At 40.6% G+C, this 13,415-nt stretch overlaps 1 protein-coding gene across 15 annotated transcripts in view; it reads right to left on the bottom strand.

Annotated features, from left to right (window-relative positions):
• Positions 1-13,415, bottom strand: part of CSPP1 (centrosome and spindle pole associated protein 1) — a 230,271-nt gene that overhangs the window by 112,517 nt on the left and 104,339 nt on the right. For 5 of the 15 annotated variants that reach the window (XM_013996701.2, XM_013996699.2, XM_005663040.3 and 2 more), the window contains exon 1: positions 12,136-12,281. The exons of 1 other annotated variant lie outside the window; for it this stretch is intronic. The gene's annotated coding sequence lies outside the window, so the exon portion shown is untranslated. Of the gene's footprint in view, positions 1-874; positions 959-12,135; positions 12,307-13,415 lie in introns of those variants that run through there. 9 more of the 15 variants (XM_005663042.3, XM_021089275.1, XM_021089274.1 and 6 more) reach the window with 8 other exon arrangements.

Genomic DNA, 13,415 nt, shown 5'->3' on the forward strand with positions numbered 1-13,415 from the left:
TCAGGTTATGCATTCTCAGAAGAAATAGGTATCAATGTGTCCTAACGGTGTCAACAATTAAAGACATATACCTACCTGCTCTTTACCAGGGATGTTATTCTTTAGCACACGGTGGTCAAGACTGATTTCTGCACTATTGTTTCCCTGTAGCTAATAAATGATCTATACAAAGATACTTTTAGGCCATGCAAGTAACCAGCTCCTGATTAAAATTTCCAAGATACAGATAGCATCAACTGGTGATTCTTGATTTATCCAACCTTTGATTCTAGATGTCTGTAAAATGCTAGTATTCCAATTCCACCACTCCCTGCATATATATTTACCAGTTGGCACTTACCATTCCATTCTAAGAGCCCTTCCTTTATCCATATTTATTTTCCAGCTTATTATCAGTATGAATTCATTAACTTCTGATTTTTTTAATAAGTCCTAGAACTATATTTGAAATCATAAGTTGATTTTTTTGGATGAATAACTTATATACCAATAAAATTCACCAATTTTAGTGAAAAAATCTATAGGTTTTAGTAAATTCATACAGTTGTGCAATTATCAATATAATCATACTTTATAATGCTTCCATCACCCAAAAAAGTGCAGTCAAAAAGTTCAGCACTGGATGGCTTCACAGACAAATTCTATCAAACGTTTAGAGAAGAGCTAACACCTACCCTTCTGAAACTACTCCAAAAAACTGCAGAGGAAAGAACACTCCCACACTCACTCTATGAGGCCACCATTATCCCAAAACCAAAACCAGATAAAGGTAACACAATAAAAGAAAATTATAGGCCAATATCACTGATGAATATAAATGCAAAACTACTCAACAAAATACCAGTAAACCAAATTCATTAAAAGGATCACATACCATGATCAAGTGGGATTTATCCTAGGGATGCAAGGATTCTTCAACATCCACAAATCAATCAGTGTGATACACCATATTAACAACCTAAAGAATAAAAACTATATGAACATCTAAACAGATGCAGAAAAACCTCGTGACAAAACCCAACACGCATTTCTAATTAAAAAAAAAAAAAAAAAAAAAAAAACCCTCTGGAAAGTGGACATAGAGGGAACCTACCTCAACAGAATAAAGGCCACATATGACAAACCTACAGCAAACCGCATGCTCAATGGTAAAAAGCTGAAAGAATCTCAACTAAGATCAGGAACAAGACAAGGATGTCCACTACCATAACTTTTATTCAACATAATTTTGGAAATCTTAGCCATGGCAGTCAGAGAAAAGAAATAAAAAGAATCCAAATTGGAAGATAAGAAGTAAAACTGTCGCTATTTGCAGATGACATGGTACTATACAAAGAAAATCCTTAAGATGCTATCAGAAAACTACTAGAGGTCAGCAATGAATTTGGTAGAGTTGCAGGATACAAAATTAATACACAGGTGTTCCCACTGTGGTACAACAGGATCAGAGGCGTCCCTGCAGCACCAGGACGCAGGTTCAATCCCCTGCCTGGATCCAGTAGGTTAAATGATCCAGTGCAACTGCAGCTAGGATTGGACCCCTGGCCCAGTGGCTCCATATGCCATGGGGCAGCCAAAAAGAATTCCAGAAATCTCTTGCATTTCTATACACTAACAATGAAAAAACAGGAAGCAAAATTGAGGAAACAATCTCATTGCATCAAAAAGAATAAAATACCTAGGAATAAACATATCTAAGGAGGCAAAAGACCTGTACTCTGAAAACTATAGGACACTGTCGAAAGAAATAGAAGAGGATGCATATAGATGGAAAGATACACCATGTTCTTGAATTGGAAGACTCAATATTGTCAAAAAGATTATACTACCCAAGACAATCTACAGTTTTAAGGCAATCCCAATCAAATTACTAATGGCATTTTTCACAGAACTAGAACAAAAAAATTTTTAATTTCTATGGAAACACAAAAGACCCCCAACAGCCAAAGCAATCCTGACAAAGAAAAACAGAGCTAGAAGAATCAGACTCCCTGGCTTCAAACTGTTCTACAAAGCTACAGTCATCAAAAAAGTGTGGTACTGGCACAAAAACAGAAATATAGATCAATGGAACATGATAGAAAACCCAGAAATAAACCCACACACCTACAGCCAACTAATCTACAACAAAGGAGGCACGAATATACAATGGAGAAAAGACAGTCTCTTCAATAACTGGTGCTGGGAAAACTGGACAGCTGCATGTAAAAGCATGAAATTAGAACACTCTCTAACACCATACACTAAAAAAACTCAAAATGGATTAAAGATCTAAATGTTAGACCAGATACTACAAAAGTCCTAGAGGAAAACATAGGCAGAACACTCCTTGACATAAACTGCAGCAATACCATTTGGATCTACTTAAGTAATGAAAACAAAAGCAAAAATGAATGAATGAGACCTAATTAAACCTAAAAGCTTTTGCACAGGAAAGGAAACTATAAACAAAAATACAATCCATAGAATGGCAGAAAATATGTGCAAATGAAGCAACCAACAAGAGATTATTAATCTCCAAAGTATACAAACAATTCACACAGCTCAATATCAAAAAAGCAAACAACCCAATCACAAAACAGGCAGAAGATTAAATAGATATTTCTCCAAAGAACATAGACAGATGGCCAAAAAACACATGAAAAGATGCTCAACATCACTAATTTTTAGAGAAATGCAAATCAAAACTACGAGGAGGTATCACCTCACACCAGTCAGAATTGCTATCATCAAAAAATCTACAAACAGGATTCCCACTGTGCCTCAGTGGTAACAAACCCAACTAGTATCCATCAGGATGCGGGTTTGATCCCTGGCCTTGCTCAGTGGGTTAAGGATCTGGTATCACTGTGAGCTGTGGTGTAGGTCGCAGATGCAGCTCAGATCTGGCGTTGCTGTTGCTGTGGTGTAAGCCGGCAGTTACAGCTCCCATTTGACCCCTAGCCTGGGAACTTCCATAGGTGCGACCCCACAAAGCCAAAAAAAAAAAAAAAAAGTTTGCAAACAGTAAGTACTGGAGAGGGTGCAGAAGAAAAGGAATCCTCCCACACTGTTGGTAAGAATGTAAATTGGTAAAACCACTATGTAAAACATTATGGAAGTTCCTCAAAAACTAAAAATAGAATGACTCTTAGGATCCAACAATCCCACTCTGGGCATATACCCAGAAAAAGGCATTAATCAAAAAGATACATGCACCCCCAATGTTCACTGTAGCACTATTTATAATAGCCAAGACATGGCAGCAACCTAAATGTCCAACAACAGAGGACTGGATAAAGAAGACATGGAACACATGTATAATGGAATATTACTCAACCATCAAAAAGAATGAAATCATGCCATTTGCAGCAACATGGATGGACCTAGAGATTACCACAGTCAGTGAAATAAATCAGACAGAGAATGGCAAACATCTTATGATACCACTTATATGTGGAATCTTTAAAGAAAAAAAAAAGATACAAATGAACATATTTACAAACCAGAAACAGACTCAAAGACATTGAAAACACAGTTACCAAAGGGGATAGGTATTCTGGGGGAGGTATGGATTGGGGGTTTGAAATTGGTTGGCATGTGCACACTACTGTATATGGAAGGGATGGTCAGCTGGGACCTGCTGTATAGTACAGGGAATTCCACCCAATATTTTGTAATAACCTATATGGGGAAAGAATCTGAAAAAGAATGGATATGCGTATGTATATAGTTGAATCACTCTGTTGTACAGCAGAAATTATCACAACATTGTAAATCAACTATACTTCGATAAAACTTTTAAAAATAGAAAGAAATAAATAAGTGTAGTCAATCCACACACCCATCCCTGACTCAGGCACCACAGATCTGTTTTCTGTCTCTATAATTTTGCCTAATCTGGAAATTTCATATAAATGGATCATACAATAAATATACAGTGTTTTGTGTCTGGCTTTTTTAACATAATATTTCTGAGATGCATCCTTGAGGCTGCTTCAGTAAGCAGTTGTTTTTTTATTGGTAAATAGTATTGAATTATATAAAAATACATTTTATCTATTCACACATTGCTAGACATTTTGATAATTTCATTTTTTTAATATTTAAGAATAATGCTATGAACACCTGTGCAGAGGCTTTTGTGTTTTCAGTTCTCTTTGACAGATACCTAGGAGTGGAACTGCTGAGTCATATGTAACTCTGTTTAACATTCTAAGGAACTGCTAAACTGTTGCTCTCATTCCAAACAGCAGTGTATAAGGGTTGTAATTTCTACCTATCTTTATTAAAGCTTGGTATTTTCAGTCTTTGTGACAGTCATTGTATTGGGTATGTAGCAGTATTTCATAGTGGCTTTTAATTTGCATTTCTCTAGTAACTATGATTTTGAGCATCTTTTCATGTCCTTATTTGCCATTCAAATACATGTATTATCCATATATATAACCACTGACACAATGTCTTCAAATCCTCTCCCAAATTTTAAAATTAAATTTTCTTAATGAGTTGTAAAAAAAAATTATATATGCTGAATATAAGCGCTTCATCAAACATGTTTTGTAAATATTTTCCCCAGTCTGTGGTTTGTTCTTAAATTTTCTTAATAATATCTTTTTCTACTATTTTATATTTTAGAGCAGTTTTTGGTTCACAACAAAACGAGCATAAGGTACTGGTTTCTCATACATTCTCTGCCCTGACTTAGGCATAGTCTCCCCCATTATCAAAATCCTTCACCAGAGGAGTGCATTTGTTACAACTGATGAACCTACCTTGACACATCATCATCACCTTAAGTCCATAGTTTGTGTTCAGGTTTACTCTTGGTGGTGTACAGCCTATGGGTTTGGACTTATGTATAACGATACATGCCCCCATTCATAGCATCATATAGAGTAGTTTCACTGCCCCAAAAGTACTCTGTGTTCCACCTATTCATTCCTCCCTCCCCTCTAACCTCTGGCAATCACTGGTCTTTTTACTGTCTCCACAGTTTTGCCTTTTCCAGAATATCATATGGTTGTAATTATACAGTATGTAGCCCATTCATTGGCTTCTTTCACTTACTAATACGTACTACTAAGATTTCTCATTGTCTTTTCATAGCTTGATAGCTCATTTCCTTTTACTACTGAATAATATTCCACTGTCTAGATGTACCATAATTTATTCATTCCTTCACCCTACTGAAAGCTAGCTTGGTTGCTTCCAGGTTTTAGCAATTATAAATAAGCCTGCTACTAACGTGTGACAATGTCTTCTTAAAAGCAAAAGTTTTAATTTTTATAAAGTCCGATTTATCCATTTTCATCTGTTTTTTGTGCTTCTAGTGTCATATGTAAGAAATGTTTAACCTAACCTCAGATCACAAACATTTCCTTCTATATTTTATTTTAGAAGTTTTATAACTTCTCTATTATTTATTCTATCTTTTATCTATGATTCATCTCAAGGTGTGTTTTTGTTTGTTTGTTTACTTTTTTGGCTGCCCCGCAGCATATGGAGTTTCGGGGTCAGCCACAGTTGCAACCCAGTCTATGACTGCAACAATGCTGGATCCTTAATTCACTGTGCCAGTTTGAGGAGCAAACCTGCATCCCAGTTCTGCAGAGATATCACTGATCCCATTATGCCTCGATGGGAACTCAATTTAATTTTTGCAAATGGTGTAAGGTAAGGGTCATCAAAGTTCAATTGTTTGTGTATGGATATGCAATTATTCCAGCATCATTATTTAAAGACTATATATCCTTTCCTCATTGAAACCAAAAATTTTTAAAATACAGTTTTCAGGAGTTCCCGTCCTAGTGCAGTGGTTAACGAATCCAACTAGGAACCATGAGGTTGCGGGTTTGGTCCCTGCCCTTGCTCAGTGGGTTAACGATCCGGTGTTGCCCTGAGCTGTGGTGTAGGCTGCAGACGCGGCTCGGATCCCGCGTTGCTGTGGCTCTGGCGTAGGCCGGTGGCTATAGCTCGGATTAGACCCCTAGCCTGGGAACCTCCATATGCTGCAGGAGCGTCCCAAGAAATAGCTTAAAAGACAAAAAAAAAAAAAAAAAAACAGTTTTCAAAAACCATAAAATTTAGTGATTAATTCAATGTGCGGCACGAAAGGAGCTAGCGATGACCAAAGTTTTAAGTCCTGGAAACTAAATGTGAATGGAATCCTGGTTAGAAATAAGTCAGAAAAGGTTTGGTTTAGCTATGTTAACGTGTAACTATTAAGACATGCTAATGGAAATTTCCAGCAGATTCAAGACTCAAATTCAAGAGGAACACATTACAAATGTCTATTTAAAAGTTAACAATTTTAAAGATCATAGTTGAAGCTTTGGTAAATGAGTGTAAACAAGGAAAAAAGGTAACGCAGAAATAAATGATGGTCAATGTTCACTTGAGGGGATGACAGAAGAACAGAAGTTGGAAAAATAAAAAATGACAAAGAAGGGATGATTAAAAGAGGATATAAAGAAAACCAACTCAACACAACTTGCAGAGGAAAAGAAAAGATACGAGAAAAAAAGTGGTAAATAATATCGAAGCATCCATCAAATTTAATGTTTGGGGGACAATGATAATTGAGAAAATGCAGGAAAGCAAGCTTTACCTAAAAGAAATATGTTGAAACTGCATCAGTTAATTAGTACATAACATGAACTTCAATCTATTATTTACTTCCAAAAAGAACACTGATTTTAAAATATGGCCTTAGTAAAACATACTGCAAACCAACGTAAGTTAATATACCTTAGCCTTTTTCTTTTTTTTTTTTTTTTTGGTCTTTTTGCCTTTTCTTGGGCCACCCTCGCAGCATATGGAGGTTCCCAGGCTAGGGGTCTAATCGGAGCTGTAGCCACTGGCCCACGCCACAGCCACAGCCACTCGGGATCCAAGCTGTGTCTGCGACCTACACCACAGCTCACAGCAACGCTGGATCCTTAACCCACTGAGCAAGGCCAGGGATCGAACCCGAAACTTCATGGTTCCTAGTCAGATTCATTAACCACTGCGCCATGACGAGAACTCCTACCTTAGCAATTTTTAAAGTGTTATTTATCACAAAAGATTTTTCCTAGTAAAAAATCAAAACAGTTCAATAGCAAACAGTAGTTTTCAAGTTAAAAAATTACTTCTTAGGAGTTCCCATCATGGTGCAGTGGTTAACGAATCCGACTAGGAACCAGGAGGTTGCCGGTTTGATCCCTGGCCTCCTCAGTGGGTTAGGGACCCAGCATTGCTGTGACCTGTGGTGTAGGTCGCCAGCGCGGCTCAGATCCCGCGTTGCTGTGGCTCTGGCACAGGCTGGCAGCTGTAGCTCTGATTAGACCCCTAGCCTGGGAACCTCCACATGCCCTGGGTATGGCCCTAGAAAAGACAAAAAAAAAAAAAGCAAGCTCCTGGAAAAAAAAAAAAAAAAAAAAATTACTTCTTAAAATTCCTAATTTTCCTAAATATTTTACTTCTGAAATAAAAGATTACAGTGGGATAATACATACATAACACAACTTGCTATAGAATCATAGAGAATTTAAGCAGAAATGTCATCAACCTAAAAGAAGTAACAGGCCTCTTTCACTCTTAACTAAGGTCTGTTAACAATTACCAGCTTAACACTGAGTTGTTTTAATCAGACTTTGAAAGAGCTCTCTCTCGAATTTATAGATACTTGAATCTCCCTTACCATAATAATTTAACAACTATAAACTCTAGAATTGATTTTATACAACAGTAACCATAGTAATAAAACATTTTTAACAGTGGTAGTGAGCATAAAATATGCCATAACTAAAACATAATATTTATCAGATATAAGTAAATCTTTATCTCTAGTTATTATTGTCTAACCTGATTAGAATATCTCTAATAATAAACTCAAGAGTCAGAGATACACATAAGCTTTCTCCTGGCAGTGCCCACCAGACAAAGAACACCACTATAGTTAAACTCGCTGGCTTTATTACTCGTTGCATAGAGAAAAGCACCCCTAATGCCCACCATGGGGTACTCTGAACTATCTTATTAAGAAAGTTAGAAAAGACAGGAATTCAGCTTGTATTGGGTGATTGGGTGAGTTAAAGGAAGCAGAGCTCTGCTCAGGATTAGATGCTCTCAGGAAATGAGGGTAATTCTATGATTGGACATCTTAGCAAATCTTATCCACAGGGAGGATAAAGCTGTAACTAATAAAGAGGCAGCAGTTATAATCAGCTGGAAGAGAAGTTCAACATTCTGTGGCTAGGACAGCATTCATGTTTCGTCTATGTCTGGACATGACTGTGGAGTGGTATTGTTTTGCTCTTGTTCTATCATGGACACAGAGCAGCTCTGTATAATGTTGATATTTTGTGCAATTGTTTATCTTCAACAGAAGAACACCAAGCCTAAGCAGTATTGTCAGGCCAGTTCCTAGCAACACCAGGTCCTTGATGATGGTACAGGCTAGCTTCTAGCTTTCATAGCCATTTTTCTCCTTCTCACCCCTGAAAGTGTGTGACAACTTATGTAAAACATAGTTCAACTAATAAAATATTTAAGAATTACTTAATGAATCACAGAGACTCAATTAATGGATACAGACTAAGTACAAAATAGAGTAAGAATGTTTACAAAAAATGTCTGGAGTTCCCACCATGGTACAATGGGTTATGAATCAGACTGCAAGGGCTCTGGTCGCTGCAGAGGTATGGGTACAATCACTGACCCATTGCAGTGGGTTAAAGGAGCAAACGTTGCTGCAGCTGCAGCATGGGTAGCAGCTGCAGATAGATTCCATCCCTAGCCCAGGAAAATCTATATGCCCAGGGTGTGGCCATGAGAAAGATCAGCTTAAACAAATTCAAATGGGATTCTTTACTCTTCCTTGACTCTACAATGTAACATCATTTGCCAAGATAGATACTTTTCCTAAGATATTACTACCAGGTTTTTTCCCCCAGAAGCTGTGTACATAGTGTGTAGATGACAAACAGTTTTAGAAAATCAGTTTAACTGAAAGACATGGATTTGAAACCAATTCCAACACTAATTGACTCTGTGATGGACCTCAATATGTTCCTGAATCTCTCTATCCCTCAGTTTCCTCATCTGTAAGATGGAAATATCTACTCCAGAGTTGCTATGAAGAAAAAAATGAAGTGATATATACAAACGTACATAGAAAACGCATGGCACATCTAACACTTAGAATAGAATCAAAAATGATGGCTGTTTTATTCATTCTAATTTTATTTTCACAGTCTTTGTATACATAAGTACTCACTTTTTAAAAAGCCTCCGGAGTTCCCGTCGTGGCGCAGTGGTTAACGAATCCGACTAGGAACCATGAGGTTGCGGGTTCGGTCCCTGCCCTTGCTCAGTGGGTTAACGATCCGGCGTTGCCGTGAGCTGTGGTGTAGGTTGCAGACTCGGCTCGGATCCAGCGTTGCTGTGGCTCTGGCGTAGGCCGGTGGCTACAGCTCCAATTCGACCCCTAGCCTGGGAACCTCCATATGCCGCGGGAGCGGCCCAAGAAATAGCAACAACAACAACGACAAAAGACCAAAAAAAAAAAAAAAAAAAAAAAAAAAGCCTCCAATTACCAATAATTGATATTTGGTTATCATAATTCAAACGCACATCTTTAAATCTTAAACTTAGGCCCTTCATACTGACCATATAGACTGAAACTAAGTAAACCAAAACATACTCATTCTGCAAAGCCGAAGGGAATCTAAAAATAGAGAGGATCCAGAAAGAACTGTGTATGCCCAATTCTTTCTCCCACTCTCATCAACCACAACAAAGAGAAGGGAAAATGTTTCTCCCATCCTTTTCCCTCTCCAGTAAAGTGCAAATTTCCAACCCCTATGCAAGCACAGGGAATAGAAAATAACTCCCTTTCCAAAGGAAGTCACTGTTCCAGGTGCTAGAGGGATGCAAAGTATGAAATATTATCCTTGCCAGAAGTTCCCGTCGTGGATCAGTGGTAATGAGCCTGACTAATATCCATGAGGACTCGGGTTCAACCCCTGGCTTTGTTCAGTGGGTTAAGGATCCAGCGTTGCCATGAGCTGTGGCATAGGCCAGCGGCTATAGCTCTGACTGAAACCCTAGTCTGGGAACTTCCATATGCTGTGGGTATGGCCCTAAAAAAGACAACAACAACAACAACAACAACAACAAAAAAAAGAAATATGATCCTTGCCATCAAATTTGGACAAGATTATGCCCCTTGTCACAGTGGGCTCACAGTCTAGCCAGAGTGGGGGATATGAACTGCTGTGAGGTACCAACCCATAAAGGATCCAGTAGCAGTGTCAATAAAATAATATGAATGTGTCTGGAACTCAGAGTAGAGTCCAGGCTGGAGAAACCAAGGCTTAGCCGTTTTTATAATGATTTTTAAAGCTATAGGAGAAGAGGCTGTCAGGAAAAAAAGAGACCCTAGCAAAGGAAAACAGGACTGAGGACAGAATAGCAAGGAGTGATTACATATGGATTTGGGGTGCAGGGGAGAGCCTGTGAAAAAGCCTTAGAAGAAAGTGAGGGATGAGCCAAACCAGGACAATGTTTTTCATTTCCCATCCATCTGGAGATGTTTCCACCAAATGAAAGATACTCAATATTTTTCTCCTGGCAGATGACATCCACATGAGCAACTTCCAAGGGCACATCCAAACTTTGACAAATCCCTCTAAATGTGGCTAAAAAGTAAATACCCTATTACTGGGAGGAGAAAGGAGGTTGAGAGTTAAGATAGAGATAGGGCATGAATATATAAAGGCACGACTAAATTTGTTAGCAGCTGTTGATAATACATAATTAACAATGACTAAGGACAGTAAATTAGGTAACCTTTTGGTTACCTAAAACTGCCAAAACATTTACTCAAACACCTTTGTCTCCTACTCAGGAAACCAATCAGAACTTAAGACAAAATCATGTTAAAGGATAATGAAGTTTGTATGAGCTAAATCACATGTGTCTAAAAACTTCGAGAAAGCATCCTGTTTCAATCCTCTATCTATAACCACCTGCTCCCTTCCAGAAGGTCATTTGTACTGCAGGAAACCCAAAATTTCATCCCTAGGAAGCATTTCATCATATACTTAACCCGCAGAAAGTCACTGCACTCCTAGTAAGAAGAAATATGCAGGGGAAAAAAAGCAGCATCTTACTAGTTATCATAGGGTTCCTGTTTTTTTGTCAACATGAAAAGCCATTCCTTCACATAAAGTTGAACCCTCTGACGTAGTCGGCTTTTTAGAACTCATACTGGTTTCTATTAGGCTCTTGCACTTCCCTAGGTGTTTGGAAACTAGATGATGATTTACTTTAGAAATTAGTCTTCCCGGAAATCCAAGCTAAAAAATTGAGTCCTACTGCTAACATTTACTGAAAATGGGATTCAAATCCCAAATAACAATCCTAAAGTCAAGGCAACTACAAAAAGGTTACAGTTCAAGGAGCCAAGAGGAAACAGGATAATAATAGCACCGACCTCACAGGACTGTGCGTAATCTTATAAATTTTACTCGCAAAGCAAAGCACTGAGAGCATTGGGCTTACAAGCATTCGGTAAACGTTAACCATTAACCAGCAACAAGTACAAGAAAAGATGCTCTGGAAGGTTTAGCCGAGCAGCAAGAGCAGCGATGGGGACGGAAGGCACGAGAGCGGAGGCACAGCAGGTCGCTGCGCACCGTGGGTGGCGGCCTCTTTAGGAAGCGTCAACCCGTTGTCAGGCAACCGGGTCTCAACAGCACCGGAGGCGGCGGCTGTAGTAGCGGCCCTGGAGTCCAGACCCCGTAACCAAGGCACCGCCCCTGGGCCGGCCTGGCAACAGCTAGACCCTCACCTCCGGGAAACCAGGCACCGCCCCCTAACCAGGCTGCCGCGAGACCCCGACCCGGCCCCCCGCCCTGTAGCCGCAAAACTGCAGCGCCGTAACTCGGGCACCGCCCCTAGCCCGGCGGCCGCGAGACCTCAGTCGCCAGAGAACCCCTGTCCCCAAGCCCGGTAACCGCGGCACCGACACCAAGCTGGCCGCCGCGAGACCTCCGCCCCAGGGAGCCCCTGCCCTCGCCCCGGGGCCTCGAACCCAGCCCCGGGACGCCCCCCACTCCGGCCACACCCTGCCCGGCCCGCTCCCACCCCCGGCCGACGCTCGCTTACTCAGGAAAGCAGGCGCTCGTCCGGGAAGTCGCACAGCGCTCCGGTGAAGCTCTTCACGCTGCGAAGCAGTGGCGGCGGTCGCCCAGCGCGGGAACAGGGGCACAGGCCGCCCGGCCCGGGCTCCGCCTCTCGGGCCGAACCCTCCGCCCGCCTTTTGCCAACGGCCAAACGCGGCCCCGCCCCCACTATGGCCGCGGGGCAAGGCCACGCGGTGGGGGCGCCCCCTGTCGCCCCGGAGGCCGCATACACGCCCGGCAATTCGCAGGGCTCGCCTGCACCTGGAGGGGTACTCAGCCACCTGGTTCCCCCGCTCCGCCTGAGTACTATTAAACTGTAGGAGCCCCTTCCCAAAGCGAAATTGATTCTGTCTCCTCCAGTCGGCCTAAGGGTCAAAGCCTAGGGGTGGGGTGGGGGAGTGGATAAGGTTGGTAGTGAGAGAAAACTTGTTGGCACACCTTTCCAGGGCATTATCGTTCTCCCAGGAATGTGGTCAACGTTTTGTCCTAGGCTTCTATTATTAATTTCAACATATGCAGTACACCCCAAAACTTAGTGGCCATATGCTACCACTAGAAAAGAGATATCTAGATTCCCGGGACAGTGGAACTAAGTGACCTTTATCTTGTTAGTTTGTACGAGGGCTTGAAAGATAAATTTTCTTCAAATGGAATTTAATGTCAAAACCACAGGCGGAGTTGTGGATTCCATAATACTAATGTTGTCTTAACTAAATGTCACACAGCTTTCTAGGAGTGGAGGATACAGCTCAGAACCAAGTGCCCTGCACTCTGAAACTGAGAGTGAAAAGAAAAACTTCCAGGTAAACAAATACATTATTTCCTTGCACTGTAACAGTTATGCAAGCACCTACAGGCATTTAGAGACACGGCAGAAGGATTACTGGAGAGAGAAAAGTTAAGAAGGATTGCGTGGCAGAGAGCTCTGAGCTGTGTTTTTAAATGTAAGTTTAAACTCCCAGTCCGAAAAGTCAGGGGAGAGCTTTTCAGGCAATGCTAGCCACCTTATGCAAAGTTTCAGGGTAACTAAAGAAAGATGAAACTGGAGAGGTGAATTGTGATGCCCCCCCTCCCCTTTTCCCCCAGGGGGAAAAAAATTGAACATCTATGGTAGACATTGAGGATACAACAAGGAGCACACCTGGTCCCTGTGTTTTGGAACTTAGAATCTAATGCGGGGGGGGGGGGAGAATAACTAAAACAAGCAAATAATGAAATAATTAAATACCGTTTGAACTCTTGGATGACAACCAATACTCCCCC

Source organism: Sus scrofa, chromosome 4, assembly GCF_000003025.6.
Source record: "Sus scrofa isolate TJ Tabasco breed Duroc chromosome 4, Sscrofa11.1, whole genome shotgun sequence".
In the NCBI taxonomy this organism is placed as follows: domain Eukaryota; kingdom Metazoa; phylum Chordata; class Mammalia; order Artiodactyla; family Suidae; genus Sus; species Sus scrofa.